The sequence below is a fragment of the Vespula vulgaris genome, chromosome 9 (genome assembly GCF_905475345.1).
Source record: "Vespula vulgaris chromosome 9, iyVesVulg1.1, whole genome shotgun sequence".
Lineage (NCBI taxonomy): Eukaryota > Metazoa > Arthropoda > Insecta > Hymenoptera > Vespidae > Vespula > Vespula vulgaris.
Genome location: NC_066594.1, coordinates 1,150,001 through 1,165,000, shown reverse-complemented (window position 1 = coordinate 1,165,000; position 15,000 = coordinate 1,150,001). Strand labels below are relative to the sequence as shown.

General features: G+C 42.0%; 1 long non-coding RNA gene across 1 annotated transcript in view; it reads right to left on the bottom strand.

Moving 5' to 3' along the window:
- The window catches only part of LOC127066353 (uncharacterized), a 31,466-nt gene that overhangs the window by 15,074 nt on the left and 1,392 nt on the right, over positions 1 to 15,000 (bottom strand). Inside the window, exon 1 of the long non-coding RNA XR_007782362.1 lies at positions 14,582 to 15,000. This exon is cut by the window's right edge and continues 1,392 nt beyond it. This is a non-coding gene — a long non-coding RNA (uncharacterized LOC127066353). The remainder of the gene's footprint in view (positions 1 to 14,581) is intronic.

Sequence of the window (15,000 nt, the reverse complement as noted above, 5' to 3'; positions counted from 1 at the left end):
AAGAAATAGAAGAAGAAGAAGAAGAAGAAGAAGATGAAAAGCGAATGGTCGATCGAATGATGATACTCGAGAGAGCTCGAGAGGGGTTTGGGTGGGCCGTGACCGGCGTCGCATCTCAGGCGTCGGCCTCGAGTCTACGTTCGAAGCTCCCGCGCGCTTCTCTAAGGAAAAAGCACGGAATAAGAAGGGGGCCACGTGACTCGAGGAACGAATGAGCGTCTTTGCCACCCCCGCCCCGCTCCTCAGTAGTGCTTCTCGAGTGCGAGAGCGAGAGACCGAGAGAACGAGAGAGAGAGAGAGAGAGAGCGAGCGAGCGAGAGAGAGAGAGAGAGAGAGAGAGAGAGAGAAAGAGAAGCGTCCCCTCCACCTTCATCTCATTCCCCTTCTAAAGAGGAGGCGCGCGGCGTCGCTCCTTGCGCGTCGTGATAAGACGCGTCGGGACGCTCCCTCCGTCCTTCTCCTCCTTCTCTCTTTCTCCCTCGCTCACTCCCTATCTCGTCGCGCTTTCCCGGACTTTTCTCCCCCACGTGTTTCTCGCGGCGCGGCAGTGTCTGCTGGCACGTCGCGGTGCGATCTTCCTAAGGAGCCACGCGACGACTTCCTCGTCCTTCCTTTCATACTTCCTTCCTTCCTTCCTTCCTTCCTTCCTTCCTTCCTTTCTTCCTTCCTTCCTTCCATCCATCCTTCTTTTTCCTCTTCCTTCTCTTTCTACTCTCCTCGTTCTTCCTCATCCTTCTGCACTATCATCCTCCGACTCCTTCCAAGCGATCCTTTCTTTTCCTTTTTTTTCTTTTCCTTTCCTTTTCTTTCCTTTCCTTTCCTTTCCCTTCCGCCTTTCTACTTTAATCTTATTTCTTTCTCTTTTCTTTCTTTTCCTTTTACCCTCCCACCGACTTCCCACCCAACCCTCCTCGATCCCCCTTTACCAAAACCCTTCGCTCTCCGCGCAAAGGAGCAAGAACTCCTCGAACGATAACCGAATTTCGCGCTCCCGTCGTAAAAACACCTCGCGAGAAAAGACGCGACTTCTTTCCTTCCTTTTCTTTCGGCTCGCGAATTAACGCGAGACGCGCGCTAAACAACGGATATTTTCGCTAAATTTCGGTAACCTTTGATAGAGGCATTGCGAGCATCCCCGTGTCTGAGTAGCAACTGCGCCGTGGCCCCGTGCTGAGCACCCCCACCTCACCTCTTCGCCGCTTCTATCGGCCGCCACACACCGACCCCCGCAACACCACCGGCCAAACCTCCGTATGCCGATGCCGTGTAGCGAGCCACCAACCCTCTCTCGGACGTTCTCGCTGGCTAGCCCTCCGCCTCCACCCCTCGCCGACCCCTTCGTCACCACCACCCTCCTACACAGTCACCACCACTACCACCACCACCACCGCCAGCACCACCACTACCACTACCATCGCACTACCACCATCGCCACTGCTACCCGCTTCGTCCAACATCCCTCTCTCTCTTCCTACCCTCTTCGTTCTCATCCCTCTCTTCCCTCCACCCTCTATCCGAGAGTCATGAACCGAGTCTCGGCTCCACGGCGACGCTTACTCGCGCCCACGAATTTTCCCTGGCTTACGTCAAGTGCATCCCAACTAGCAGTTCGACTCTTCGATTCTTGACTCGGAAGATATAGACCAACCATTACGTATACCTACATAGCTATTACGTTAGCCCTTAAAGGAGATCGAATCTTACTACCGATCGAAACGACCAAATCATGTCAACCGTTTCAGCTATCGGAATAAATTGATTTTCCTTTGATAACAGGGTTAATCGATAATTGTAATAACGTTGCGAACTCGCTTATTCTTTCTATGTATTATGATAATAAAATTATTTCCTTAACAATATTGTAACATTTTTAATCCTCCCAGTTTCATAAAAGGAAAATGAAGATCTACGTTCGAGCGGCCGCCATTTTTCGATAATTTAGGATCGACACTTTGTTTTCGGGGTGGTTCGATGAACGACCGAGGGGTGGTTTCTCTGTCGTACACAATAACGATTCGGAGGCGTTATCGTGGCTTTACATCCCTTTGGCTTCGGCGTGACAGTAAGGTTAGCACGGCGTTGTTACGCGCACGGCAGAATGGACTTCACGTTCACCGTGTATTCCAAATCCTGCTGTTGACCGCAGCCCCTGCTTCTCTCTGCTTTATGAGACTTTGATCGAGTATATCTAAAATGATCGAGCGATCTTTCGATTTTTCCTTAGCTACGTGCTACATCGTCCTATAAGATCTTTCCTTCGTCGATGATACGTCGATGAGACTTAATAAAAAAGGAAAAAAAAAAGAAAGAATCAGAAACGATAAAAAACAATAGCGTCAAAATTTTGAAAAAAATATCGAAACATATCTTTGACGGAAGTCAATCTATCAGAGAAAATGAAGATGTCGAGAAAGGAATTGATAACTAAACGATTCGGTCGATTTCGAAGGAATACGAATTCGCCCTCGACGTCCAATAACAATTTCGAGGAGCCGATGCGGCTTCACGTGCTTCGGTCGCCGGCGTGACAGTAAGGTTAACACACGAACGTTGCGTACGCAACCTAACCGAATACGTACACCATCGTATTTCGAATCCTGGCGTTGACCGCAGCTCGTTCCATCGCGCTTCCACGAGGGATGGTAGGCCACCCCCAGGACGGCGTGCCTCGCCTCTGGAAATTCTCCAGCGGCATTCCCTCGCGCGAGCCTTTCGTCGATAGGGCGACTAGATCTTATTACTACCTGCAGAGATACGCGCTCACACAATTTTGCCCTTGTACGAGACTACGACGACAACGACGACGTATGGACCAACGAAATCGTCTCGCACTGTGAATTTCTCTCTACAACTCGACTTGGAGATTCCGAAACGACGATTTTACAGTTCGTTTTATATTTAATCGTTTTCGCGTATAGAAAAAAAAAGAAAAGAATAGAAAAGAAAAAGAAAAAGTGAATAGGATAAAAACACACGAGACTCCCTATTTTTAACCCTCTTTTGTCCGAAAAATCTCTTCAATAGTAGTGCCGGAGGGTAATTCGAATATCCGCGAGTATAAAAGAAAATGTTTAAAGAACTCGTACACGTCTCTTTCTTAAGTCCCTACCACGATGATGGTTGTACCTCGTAATTGTATCGATTGTCTTACGAGTTTCTCTCTGTCTCTCTTTATTTCTCTCCCTTTTCGAGTTTTTATATATATATATATGTATATATAGGTATATCTTTCTCTCTCTCGACCGTTATGCATCGAGAAAAGTGAATGGTCTTGTCTCGGTTCTCCTTCCTTCTCTCCTCCCTTCGTTCGTATATCTCTCTTTCTAGCCCTTCTTACAGAGAGCACGACATCAGGGTGACCCCTTTTGTTACTCGACTGATCGAAAAATAAAAATTTCTAACCGGATGAGAGTTTGACCTGAATCTTTTTGTTGAAGAAAATGAAGAGGGGTAAGTAGAGAGGAGGAAAGGAGGAGAAGGGGGTTAAGGGGTACCGGTAAAGCGCACAATAGTCCCGTCGTGATTTGCATATGTGGACGTCCAATGTGTAGCATGTGGCGCATCCGAAGGTCACTTCTGTTATTTACAGAGCTTCTGTTCAACGCGAAGACCTCGGGAGAAGGAGAAGGAGAAGGAGACGGAGAAGGAGAAAACGACAGAGAAAGAAAGAAAATTAAATTTCATCCGGCTCGACGAAGGGTTGTGTCTTTCGTTCTTTCTCTACTACTTCTCGACGAGCTTGATCTTCGAAAAAAGATCGGAAAAAAGAAAGAGAAAGAGATAAAGAGGGAGAAGGAAAAGAAGAGTATGAAAAATCGGCAGGTAGGACGGTTTCGAATCTGGACAAGGGGGATGAAACCGTTTCTTCCCTCGTACGTCTATCTCCCTGCATTTTCGGCTACCCTAGCTACGTATAATCATAATAATAAGAGAAAGACCGGTTGACCATCGGGCGACCCGAGAAGGGATAAAACAATCGAGTCTGATTTTTTGTCCTGACAGCTGCGTGTGCGATCATCTACATAGTTCTCGACCCCGTGTCGATGGACGATTCCACGGGCAGGACCTTTCGAACCCTATCCCGATAACTATTCCTATTCGTGAAATACACGAACGAAGCTTTTACGAAAGCGTTATTTTCTCTATAAGAAGAGCAAAACGAGAAGAAAAAGGAAGAGAAGCGGTAAAATGAGGTGGAACACCATGAGTAAGAGTAAGAGTAAGAGGAGAAGAAGGAAGAGGGGGAGGGATGGGGGGGACACTCTCTTGGCTAGTCGCCTAATGATCGCTTGGCGAAGTAGAAAGGAGAGAAGATTGAGGCGGGAGGTGGGTAAAGGTGGAAGAGGTCAATAGCTGATGTCCTGGGTAATTAGTAAAAACAAAGGATCTGGCCACGGGGAGAGAAGTCCGGGGGAAGGAAGTGGGAAATGGCCGTTTGAGACGAACATGAGAGACGGACTGAAAGCAGGAGAGAAAGAAAAAGAGAAAGAGAGAGAGAGAGGATGGGACAACGTCGAGCGTCGAGATAAAATCTAAATGAGAAAGTAATCCCTTGGCTGGTGACACGGAGAAGAGAAGAAGTCCGGGAAAGAGTCGAGACGAAAAGGATAAAGAAAATGAAGAAGAGAAAAGAGAAAGAGTCGTGAGAAAGTATTATATATACTCCTGATGATTTTAAACGCTGAATCGTTCGTTAAAGTTATTCCTAAGCAAATGTCCGTTTGAACCTGACGCATGAACCGTTGCTGGCTTGAACTTTGACTAACCTTACTCAACACCTATCCAGCACACGAGGCCACACGCACGCAAATTACACCCCCGACATCGCGTTTACCTACCCCATTTATTTTGGCAAGTCTAGGTTTACCTGCTATCGATCTTGGAGGAAGGAGAATATACTATAATAACTGGATCCTCACGATTCGACTTCCTCCCTCGTGCGAACTTACTCCGTTTCGAGTTTTCTCACACTCCCTTCGTCAAAGTATACGCCGGGGAAGTAATCAAATGAAAACAAAAATCGAGTCGGCCGACCTCACGGTCGGTAGAAGAAGAAGAAGTAGAAGTATAGTAGAATAAGAAACTTACCACAGCCGAGTTTTACCTTTTTCCCCGCAATTTGCGGACGATTCATCTTCTCGTCCGACTTCCTCCTCAAGATCCTTTTTCCTCCCTCCCATTCCAACCCACCCACCCGCACCCATCCCAACCCTTTTCCTCACGAAAAGTAAGAATCATCTTAGCAGTATCAACCCTGCGGCCACTTTTTCATTCGTTGATATTTCTTTCTCGAAAAAAATAAACTTCCAACTCGGAAACGGAGACGTTTCTTCGATAAAAAATTATTCCACGTCTGGATCCTTGACAAAAGTCTTTAAAAATGTTTAATAATTCTCATCGAGTTGAGTTCTCGAATAACCAAGGAGAAACGTGAAATATAGTAATTGCCATATTCTTAGCACGCGATGCGGTCTCATCGATCCTCACGATCATTGCTGACCAATGAATATGACCTAAATTTTTTGATCGGTGTTTCGTCCTATTCCTTTTTCCATAAGTAATGAAATATAGATCGTAGATCTACGTCGGAAATATTTTTTATCAACTTCCTCGATCGCGTCCTCTCAACTACGTTTATATAAGTCCGTACTGTGATCTTTGAGAATAATAGATCGAGGGTAATCCGCGTGACCGTACCGCGTCCAAACCGAACGTCCGTATACTCCATGTACATAACACGTGAACAATCGGAAGAGCCGGGGAACCGTCGACCACCGTGGCATATGCTATGACCTCCCGACTGCTCGAGAGCAGCTGCAGCTTCATAGCCGAGATATCGTGACTAACTGCGCGCAAGGTGTTCTTCTCCTTTTCATTTCTTCAAACGGACGAAGGAAAAGTCGATTGAATACGTTCGACGAACAAACGTAAACAAAATTAAAAAGGAGAATCAACAAAAGCAATTCGTTAAACAACTTTAATCTTGGTCGAGTTTTTTATAAAAAAAAAGAAGAGAGAGAGAGAAAAGAATTGTCGATATCTTTCTCGATCGTTCGTCGATATCAAAAAAGAAATATAAAATCAAAGTGTCAGGATAGATTCCAACGGATATATCCGTGATGATCGTGAACGCGTTTAGAGTTCGCGTGTTGCCGACTCGAAATGTGATTTTTAGTCTTTTCCGTCGATTGCGGTTTTGCTGGCCCCATTTCGACTCGAGGTCGCCAACTACGAAGCTTATTGTTCGAGCCTCTTCCTTTTGTGCCCGCTCTGTCTGCTCTGTTTTGCGTAGCGAAACAAAAGGGCCGTAGCGGTGAAGAAGAAGACAAAAAAAAAAGAAAAAGAAAAAAGAAAAAGCAGAGCAAGAGAGGACTTAAGGGGCGGTATTGTCCGCGAAGCGTTTATGAAGAATACGGGACTGAACGATTTTCTAAAGACAACGGCCGAAAGACGTACGAGTTAATTGCTTTTTTCTTCTTCTCTTTTTTTCTCTTTCTCTTTCTCTCTTTCTTTCTTTCTTTCTTTCTGTTTTTTTTCTTTTTTTTCTTTTCCTATTCGTATACCTCTTATCAGGAGAAAAATCTTTTTTTTTTCCTTTTAAAGGTTAGACTCGCCAAAGGAAGAGTTGCTGAAAATCCGGTAATATTTCACATCTCGCGGTGTAAACCATGCCGCGACCCAAGTTCCCTCCTCTTATCGCGAACGCCATAGCGGCGAAGCTACTTATAATGAAATTTTCGCGACGAAGAAAGTTTTAAAAGTGCAAAAGTGCGCGAGGACAAAAGAAGTCCTCGGCGGGGTAAGGCGAGAAGGCCGGCAGAGCGGACAAGATTTAGGAGGCTCATAAATCGAGACGATGTCCTAGCGGCAGGAGGATCTTGAAGAGATTAGATACGTAACTCTGAATCTTTCTCTTTCTCTATATCTCTTTCTCTTTCTCTCTCTCTCTCTCTCTCTCTCTCTCTCTCTCTCTCTGTCTTTCTTGTAAGTTGGACTTCTTAACACGAAAGATTTGTTCTTTCTTTTGTTTCCAATTTCATTCGATCTTCAAGTTCAATGCAATTGTCAAGATAGGATTTCGTGAAAACTCCCTTCACCATTTCCCTTACACGTCTTTGTCGTCGTAAAAAATAAAAGATCGATTAAAAATACAATAGTACCTCGTGAAACGTTCGGATTCTTCGCACGGCCGGTTTGATTTACATATCTACGTACGTATTCTCCCGTTTCCGATGTCGACAGGCATAACGAAGGAGAGTAGCGCGACGTTCGTGTTTTTAATTGAAAGCAAAGTCTGTGGATTTTTAATTAAGAAAATTCAAGATCAACCTACAGCGGCCCGGCCATCCATTTAACCATCCATCTATCGAGTACTGCCTGCTCCTCAGAGGCTCCTCAAACAGTTTTATAATTGATTTCATTTTCATTTATTTTAACACGAACCCCCATGCCTGCCTCTCGTACCTCTAACCCTTCACCCTTCGAGCCCTTCCTCGGTGTCTGCCTTGAGAAGACACTGCCACCTCTCCTCCACCTCTCCTCCACCTCACCTCCACCTCATCTCCAAACCACCCCCTCCCCATTCTTCCCCCATCGCCACCCCCGAACCTCCACCTCCTCTCACTTCGACGCTCGACCTCACGCCGCAATCAATTTAATGTTTTAATTAAGAGAGTATCCGTGAAAAATTAGATTTTAATCGGATCGCACCTCTCTGCGCCGGCTCCACTTCTCTGCTCCTTCCACATTTATTTCCGGCGAGCTATGTTTTAATAAATAATTTTAATTACTCTAACTCCTTCCGATATCGAGCGTTAATTAACGGCTACTCGTCGATACGCCGATCAACAATAGCATTGATCTTATTTTCGAAGAATGGTAGCTTCTCTCTTTTCCTATCTGGATCTCAATTCAAATTTTAGTTCCTTAATAATTATAATAATAATAATAATAATAATAATAATAATAATAATAATAATAATAATAATAATAATAATAATAATAACAATAACAATAATAATAACAGTAATAATAATAAAAAGTCCGGCTCATTACAGATACACGCGAATATATATCCATCATTTTAAATATGTGCAACATGATCCAGTCAGTTCTTAAATAAGTACAATAGGAATTGCTCTGAAATTACGTGCAAATTATTTCGGAAAAAACAAATTATTCAAATAGATATAAAAAAAAGATTATAATGCTAATAATAAGAATAATAATCATAATAAAAATAATAATAATAGTAATAATAATGATAATAATTAAATGACAATTCTTCGTCCGTAGTTCTCGATATACGAGAGACATTGGTACTTGGCAAAAGTTCGTATTTTAATCATCCATCTCTTTTAACTGTATCTCTCTCTCTCTCTCTCTCTCTCTCTCTCTCTCCCGCTCTTCCTTTTTCTCGAAAAAAGCTTCATCCTCCATTTGAAGCGTTTATTCTTGCACGGTTACCGAATTGTGCAACGAGGCATTGACGTGGGTCGTCGAAGCGATGTTCTAAACATCGAGATCATTTCTGTTCTGCTATAAAACGGATTTCCATCGATGACTTAAACCAGAGTCGCCTTTGCGTTAATTTAAGAATGTTAACAAATAATTTTTTCTTCAAGGTCGAACGTTTTATTCATTCGACGCAAATGAAATCACTTCTCCTTTTTTCTTTTTTCTTCTTTTTTTTTCTTTCTTCTTTTTTATCTTCGATACCGAACACTAATTAAATCGATTAATTAGCAGTACGAATTGAATTTTCTAATGGATTACTTTTTGTCAAGAGCCAAAGTATCCGTAGAAAATGATTCTCGGTTGATACACGTGTAGCGTGTAGATAGATCGACGATGGAAAACAAAGTCACTGTAAGAAAATCATTTGCAAAATCCGAAGTGCGTTTCTACGGCCGGCGCCGTATCTAAAAAAGAAAAAGACTAGGAGAGAGAAGGTCCACCATTTTCCGAAGCTATTCTAGAGTCTTATGCAACAGCCAACCGATGCATTTGGCCGGGCAAAGCTTTATGGCCGAAGCTCGCACGCGCAAAAATGTTTGTTTTAACTCTGGTGCCGCCTTCCTCCCCTCTCTTTCTATCTAACGAATCTCTGTCTCTTTTTCACTCGTTCGCGCTGGCCCCGGTAGCCTTGAATTAGTCGGAATGTGAGAAAATTTGTAAAGTTAGAGCTTCCGCCGAGTCCGATACTCTCCCTCTCCCCTCCTCCTCTCACTCTCTCTCTCTCTCTCTCTCTCTCTCTCTCTTTCTGTTACTCTCTCTTTCTCTCTTCTTTCTCTCGTTTTCTTATAAGTGGAAAACTTTCGTAAACGATGACTCGATCGATTTATTTTTTCTTTTCCTGTTTTTCGTTCTTTCCTCCCCTCTCTTTCCCTCTATCATCCTCCCCTAAGTTTTTCCTGCTCACGAAATCACTAATATATCATAGTACAAATATAAAGTGGTCTAATAGGTACGCTCTTGGAATATTAAGCTATCTACATAATCGCGTTAGGATTATGTTTATGCGTGCACTTAACCACTCACTCTCTTACCATTAAGCATTCAAAGATTAACATCTCTAATGTAAGAACAAATAATACAAATTCAATAAGCTCTTTCAGAAATTTCGATATGGTCCTATTACGATATAAAATATTTCTTTAGGAAAATACTCGTCAATATTTTTTTCCGTGAAGCAAAATAGATTATCGTTGTCGATCTATTAACTTGTAATAATTTCAAAAAGAGAAATACAAAAAGTATTTCAGTGTAAAAGTAGCACGATAAAGACGAAGATTGACGAAAATGTTTCATATATTTCTCTTAATGAACAGTCACGATGCTTTTAAGATCGTTTCCATTTGCGAATCGTGGGACTAAACAACGCGCATCCCTCTATTCTCAACTCTCTCCCTCTCTCTCTCTCTCTCTCTCTTAGATTCACTAATGGAAATCATCTTAAAAAGTTGTCCCGTGCCCGAGGGAAGAGAGACGTCGTACAAAAATCTTGAAATCTTACGGCGTATTTCGGCAGTAGTATTCCCGCAGGATCTCCCATAAAATTTCGAGAGAAATGGAATGGCATCGAGGGAGGGAGAAACACGAAAAAGAAAGAGAGAGAGAGAGAGAGAGAAAGAAACCAACCTCACTCTCACGCCATATTTTTCACCCTCCATTTTTACGCCATCTTTCGCTCCACTACCCGATCCACCCTCTCTCCCTCTCCCACACTCTTTCAGTTAGTTCGTCTTTGTCTCATTCGCTGTCCGTCCTTTTAGACGCGTCTCCCTTTTCACTGTTCCTCATCCCCTCCAAATTCTCTCTCTCTATCTCTCTCTCTCTTTCTCTATCTCTATCTCTCCCTATCTCCCTCTCTGTTTCTCGCATTCTGCTGTCTCCTACCCTTTCCTTCTCTACCCATCTAGCGTTCCGTCTCCGTTCGTCACAGTGTTCTCCTCGTTTATTTTGATCAATACGACCGATCGGAATAGTTTCGATTCCAACGATCGACTTCTCATCTTTAAACATTTATTTCGAATAAATGACCTTAGGACGGAATCGAATTTTCTTCTTTCATTTTCCTTTTTTCTTTGCTTTTCTTTTCTTTTTTTAAATTTTAAGACGATCTTGAAATAATCTAAGAATAAGTGTAATCCTCTTATTTGTTTTTAAAGGAAACGAGAAGAATCAAGATGTCAGAACGGTAGCAATTTTATCGATTTTATCTTCTCCACTGGACGATAATAGAATTGAAATGATAAGTTAATTTCTTCTTATACTTTGAAGAAAATAATGATCGTATTTTCTTTTCAGTAGATATTTTGCGAATCGAAATAAGCTGAAACATCTTTCCTGATTATAATATATATAATAATCATAATAATAGTAATAATAATATTAATAGTAGTAATAGCAAAATATTTGCTTGTGTGTGTGTGTGTGTGTATGTGTATGCGTGTATATGTTTGCATATACAAACGCTACAACTTGCGCGCGCACTTGTTCGATTTATTCGTATTGAATTTCGAATGAATGCATTATCTGAAAGGCGATCAATTATTTCGCTACACCTCTAATTAATCTGTTGCCTTCTACTTCCTTTTATGAAATTTTCAAGCCCTCTCTGTGTACTTATGCCCGTTGTTGCGTGAAAATATTGCTCGTTGTGATGATTAAACAAGCAAACGCAAAGTATGAAGAGAAAGAAAGATAGATAGATAGATAGATGGATAGATAGATAGAGAGAAAGAGAGAGAGAGAGAGAGAGAGAGAGAGAGAAGTATATAACAGAATCTCCGTACAATCGATAACATCGATAACTATAAAGATCTATTTTCTTCGAAGAATCAAGAAAGAAAAAAAGACAGAAAAGAAGATGACGAACGAAAAGTAAGAAAAAAATTCCTTCGATTAAGTTTCCACAATGAAATTAGTTTAATGACTGACGTCTCACAGCGTCTATGCTTCACAGAATAATTATTTTTTCAGCCCTGCATTCCCATGTGATCTCTTTAGCGTACCTCGCTCTTCTTCTCAGCCGTTTGGAAGACCCTTTCGAGATTTTTAACGTCCTTACAACCCCTCTGATACTTTTTCCACTTCCTCTCTCTCTCTCTCTCTCTCTCTCTCTGTCTCTCTTTCTCTCTTCGCGAGTTATTCCTCGCAAGAACGATAACTAAAAGAAGGCTAGAAGATATGAGGGTGACTCCAAGAGAATTCACCCCTTACGCAAGCCCGTATAACGTCGCGTAACGTCGAACGGGAGAAAAGAAATTAGCGAAATTAAACGACGACGCCGCAATTCGACTGATTCGACTGAAATAAGAAGGGCCAAAGAACAGTCCCTTTCCTTTTACTTCGTGAAAAACAGAACGGGCTATTTGTGATTAATTATTCGAAGGTTGAATGAGAGCCGGAAAGATAAACGAGGGTGAATTCGAACGGACGAGTAGAGAGTGAGATTTTATCAAGTTATCAAAGAGTGCATCGTTACGTGACATAACGTTAACTTTCTATCTTTTCTTCGTGTGTTATAAAGAAAGATTTACAGAGTTTCATGTACTCGTGAATAACGATAACATAAGTTAAGTAATTAAGTAATTAAGAGATACAAAGTATCTATATGTTTCTTTATCGCGATTTATTAAAAAAAAAAAAAAGAAAAAAGAAAAAAGAAATACAAAAATAAATAAAGAAATAAATTCTTAGAACGATCTCGTTATTACTTGTGAATTATTTGTGAAAAGTTTTAGAATAATAAGATAAAAGAATATTCGGATTATTTGGAGCAAGCGAAGAGACCGATTTTATGCCAGTACAATTTTATGTACGTACGTAGATATTTATTATAATCTAGATTGAGAGTGACGGCGTTTTCGTAAATGAAATTAATCTGTCGATGCGTACCGTGCGTCCATTTAATATCCATCACGCGTTCATCACTGCAGAAACGATCCAACGATGTGTCTTCGCACTCTTTATCTTTTTCCTCTTTCCTTCTTTCTCTCTTTCTCTCTCTCTCTCACGAAAGCGTATCGTTCCTCTTCGTCCATTGAATTCTCCCAACTATGATCTTAGTTATTCTTCTTCTTCTATCGCACGATTAACCTTACGATCGCGGCGATCACGAAAATCACGGAAATACGATGATCGATCGATGAGAAATTTTGAACGTAACATCTTAATACTGCGCGCGTCCGTCGAAAACTGACCCTGCAGCTGGCCACCTTAAAAAAGGGGGTGTAAGGATTTTAAGAGAGGGAAAGGTATAGTACGGGGACCAACGGGACATGACGCTTGGTGGGGGCCTAGAAAAAGGGGCGAGAACTTTGATGTCCACCATTCTTTTATCTTCTTTTTATTTTTTTATTTTTATTCTTTCTCTCTCTTTCTCTCTACCTCTCTCTCTCTCTCTCTCTCTCTCTCTCTCTCTCTCTCTCTCATCCTGCGAATTCACGCGTCAACATATCGCCCATCCTGTTTTCCCTTTTCAACGATCTGCAAAGACGCATTGTGAGATTCAGGTAGGTTAAACTCGTTTCGGGGATCGCATTTAAGGGGTTGCTCGCAAGTAGTAAGAAGGGAAGCTTAGATCAATTCTTTTTCTTTCCTCTCTTTTGGTCCACAAAGAAAAAAGAAAAAGAAAAGGAAGAAAAAAGATACAAGTGTCATATATATATATATATATATATATATATGTGTGTGTGTGTGTGTGTGTGTGTGTGTGTTATTTCATCAATCAATATTGACCATATATCTAAAAGTACGTAATGAAATACGAGAATTTTTATCAAGTAAGTACAAGTAATAATAAGTCGAGTGGCCAAACGCGTTAAGCACGACGGTACGTTGATCTTTCGAAAACAATGAATAAATATAAGTTTTATGAGACTAACGAAACGTAGAATATGGGTACATCTATAAATAAACAGTTATTTACAGGAAGACGCGTACTTGTTCGTTCGCGGTTCGTCCTTTATCATCGTTATGTACTATCACGAAAATACATATTGTTTTGGAGAAACTCGTCAGTGCGAGGAGAGAGGATGGCTCCCATTTCCGTTGCACTGCAACGTTCCTCTGTAGTTCTCCTCTCCCTCCCTCCGCCCCTCTCTCTCTCTCTCTCTCTCATGCTCTCCCTCTCTTTCTCTCTCTCTCTCTCTCTCTCTCTCTCTCCGAGCCGGCAGCTTCCCTCCCCGCCAGCCATCTTTCTGGCACCTATTCGATCGATCGTTCCGTAGGACCCTGCCACGGGTCGTGCCTATTGGTCGATCCTCGATATCTCGTGTCGGTTTTCGAGTTAGTAACGACGACACTCCGACGCATTCCAGCAGGGAAATCAACGGGTGCAACAAGACGGCCGGCAAGACGAAGGAAGCAACGTGTAGAAGTATCGACGAAGAAAACGCGTCTGCTTCCTACGACGTACGTACATACGTATGTCTCTGGTAGGTTTTAGATGAAAAAAAAAAAACTCTCTAAAAGTAAACAGGAAAGAAACGAAAACGAAAAGACGAAGTGAGAGAGAGAGAGAGAGAGAGAGAGAGGGGGGATGTTAGGAATATCTATTGGAATGGAAATAAATCGGAGAAGTCGACACAGTTAGAAAGTAAGAAAGAGAGCGAAGAAATATAAAGAGTAAATAAATAAATATAAAACGAAACAAAAGGAAAGAAAAACAAAAGAGAAAAGAAGAATTTTCGTCGATCGAGGTAGTAGTACACCGTCGTCGCCGCCATATTCCTCCGTTCCACGCGGTTTTTCGCTTTGCAGTTAGTTTTTGCGTATGAAAAAACGAACCCGTTCTGCAAGCAAGGAATATTAATAGTTTGTTAGATCAGATAATAAGTCTGTTAGATTAGAAACGAGAGAAAGACTTTGTCCGGGATAGATACGAGAGTTTGAAAGGATCGATCTTAACGATCGATCTCGAAGATCGATCGTTCAATGATTTCAACGATCTCGCAAGCTTCTGCATATAATATCAACGGCGTATCTTTCCCGAACGACAGAAAAGCGATAGCGCGCGCACGCGAATTAGAAGTAGTAGCAAGGTTATAAAGTGTCATTTTCTCTCTAATCTCACCTCGGAAGTTGAGAACGTCGTCCCAACTCGTTCGCTGGTAGTTACTCAAACGTTTGCGTCTCTTTCCGTCGTTCTCCTAATCGTCGTTGTCAGCGTTATCAACGTTGTTACCGTTGTCATCATTGTCATCGTCGTCATCACTATCATCATCAACATCATGATCATCATTATCATAGTCGTCGTCATCGTCGTCGTCGTCATCATCATCATCATCCTCGTCATTGTTATCCTCGAACTCGGCGAGCCTGTGTTTGATTGGGTGCATTCGACGATTTTCCTAAAGTCTTCTTTCTCTCTCCACTTTTCTTCTCGCTAAACTAAAGGTTGTTTGCTTACTTTATCTCTTCCCCCTTAACCCCCCCATCCCCACCCATCTATCCACCCGCTTCTACTATCTTTTTCTTTTTCCTTCTTTCTTT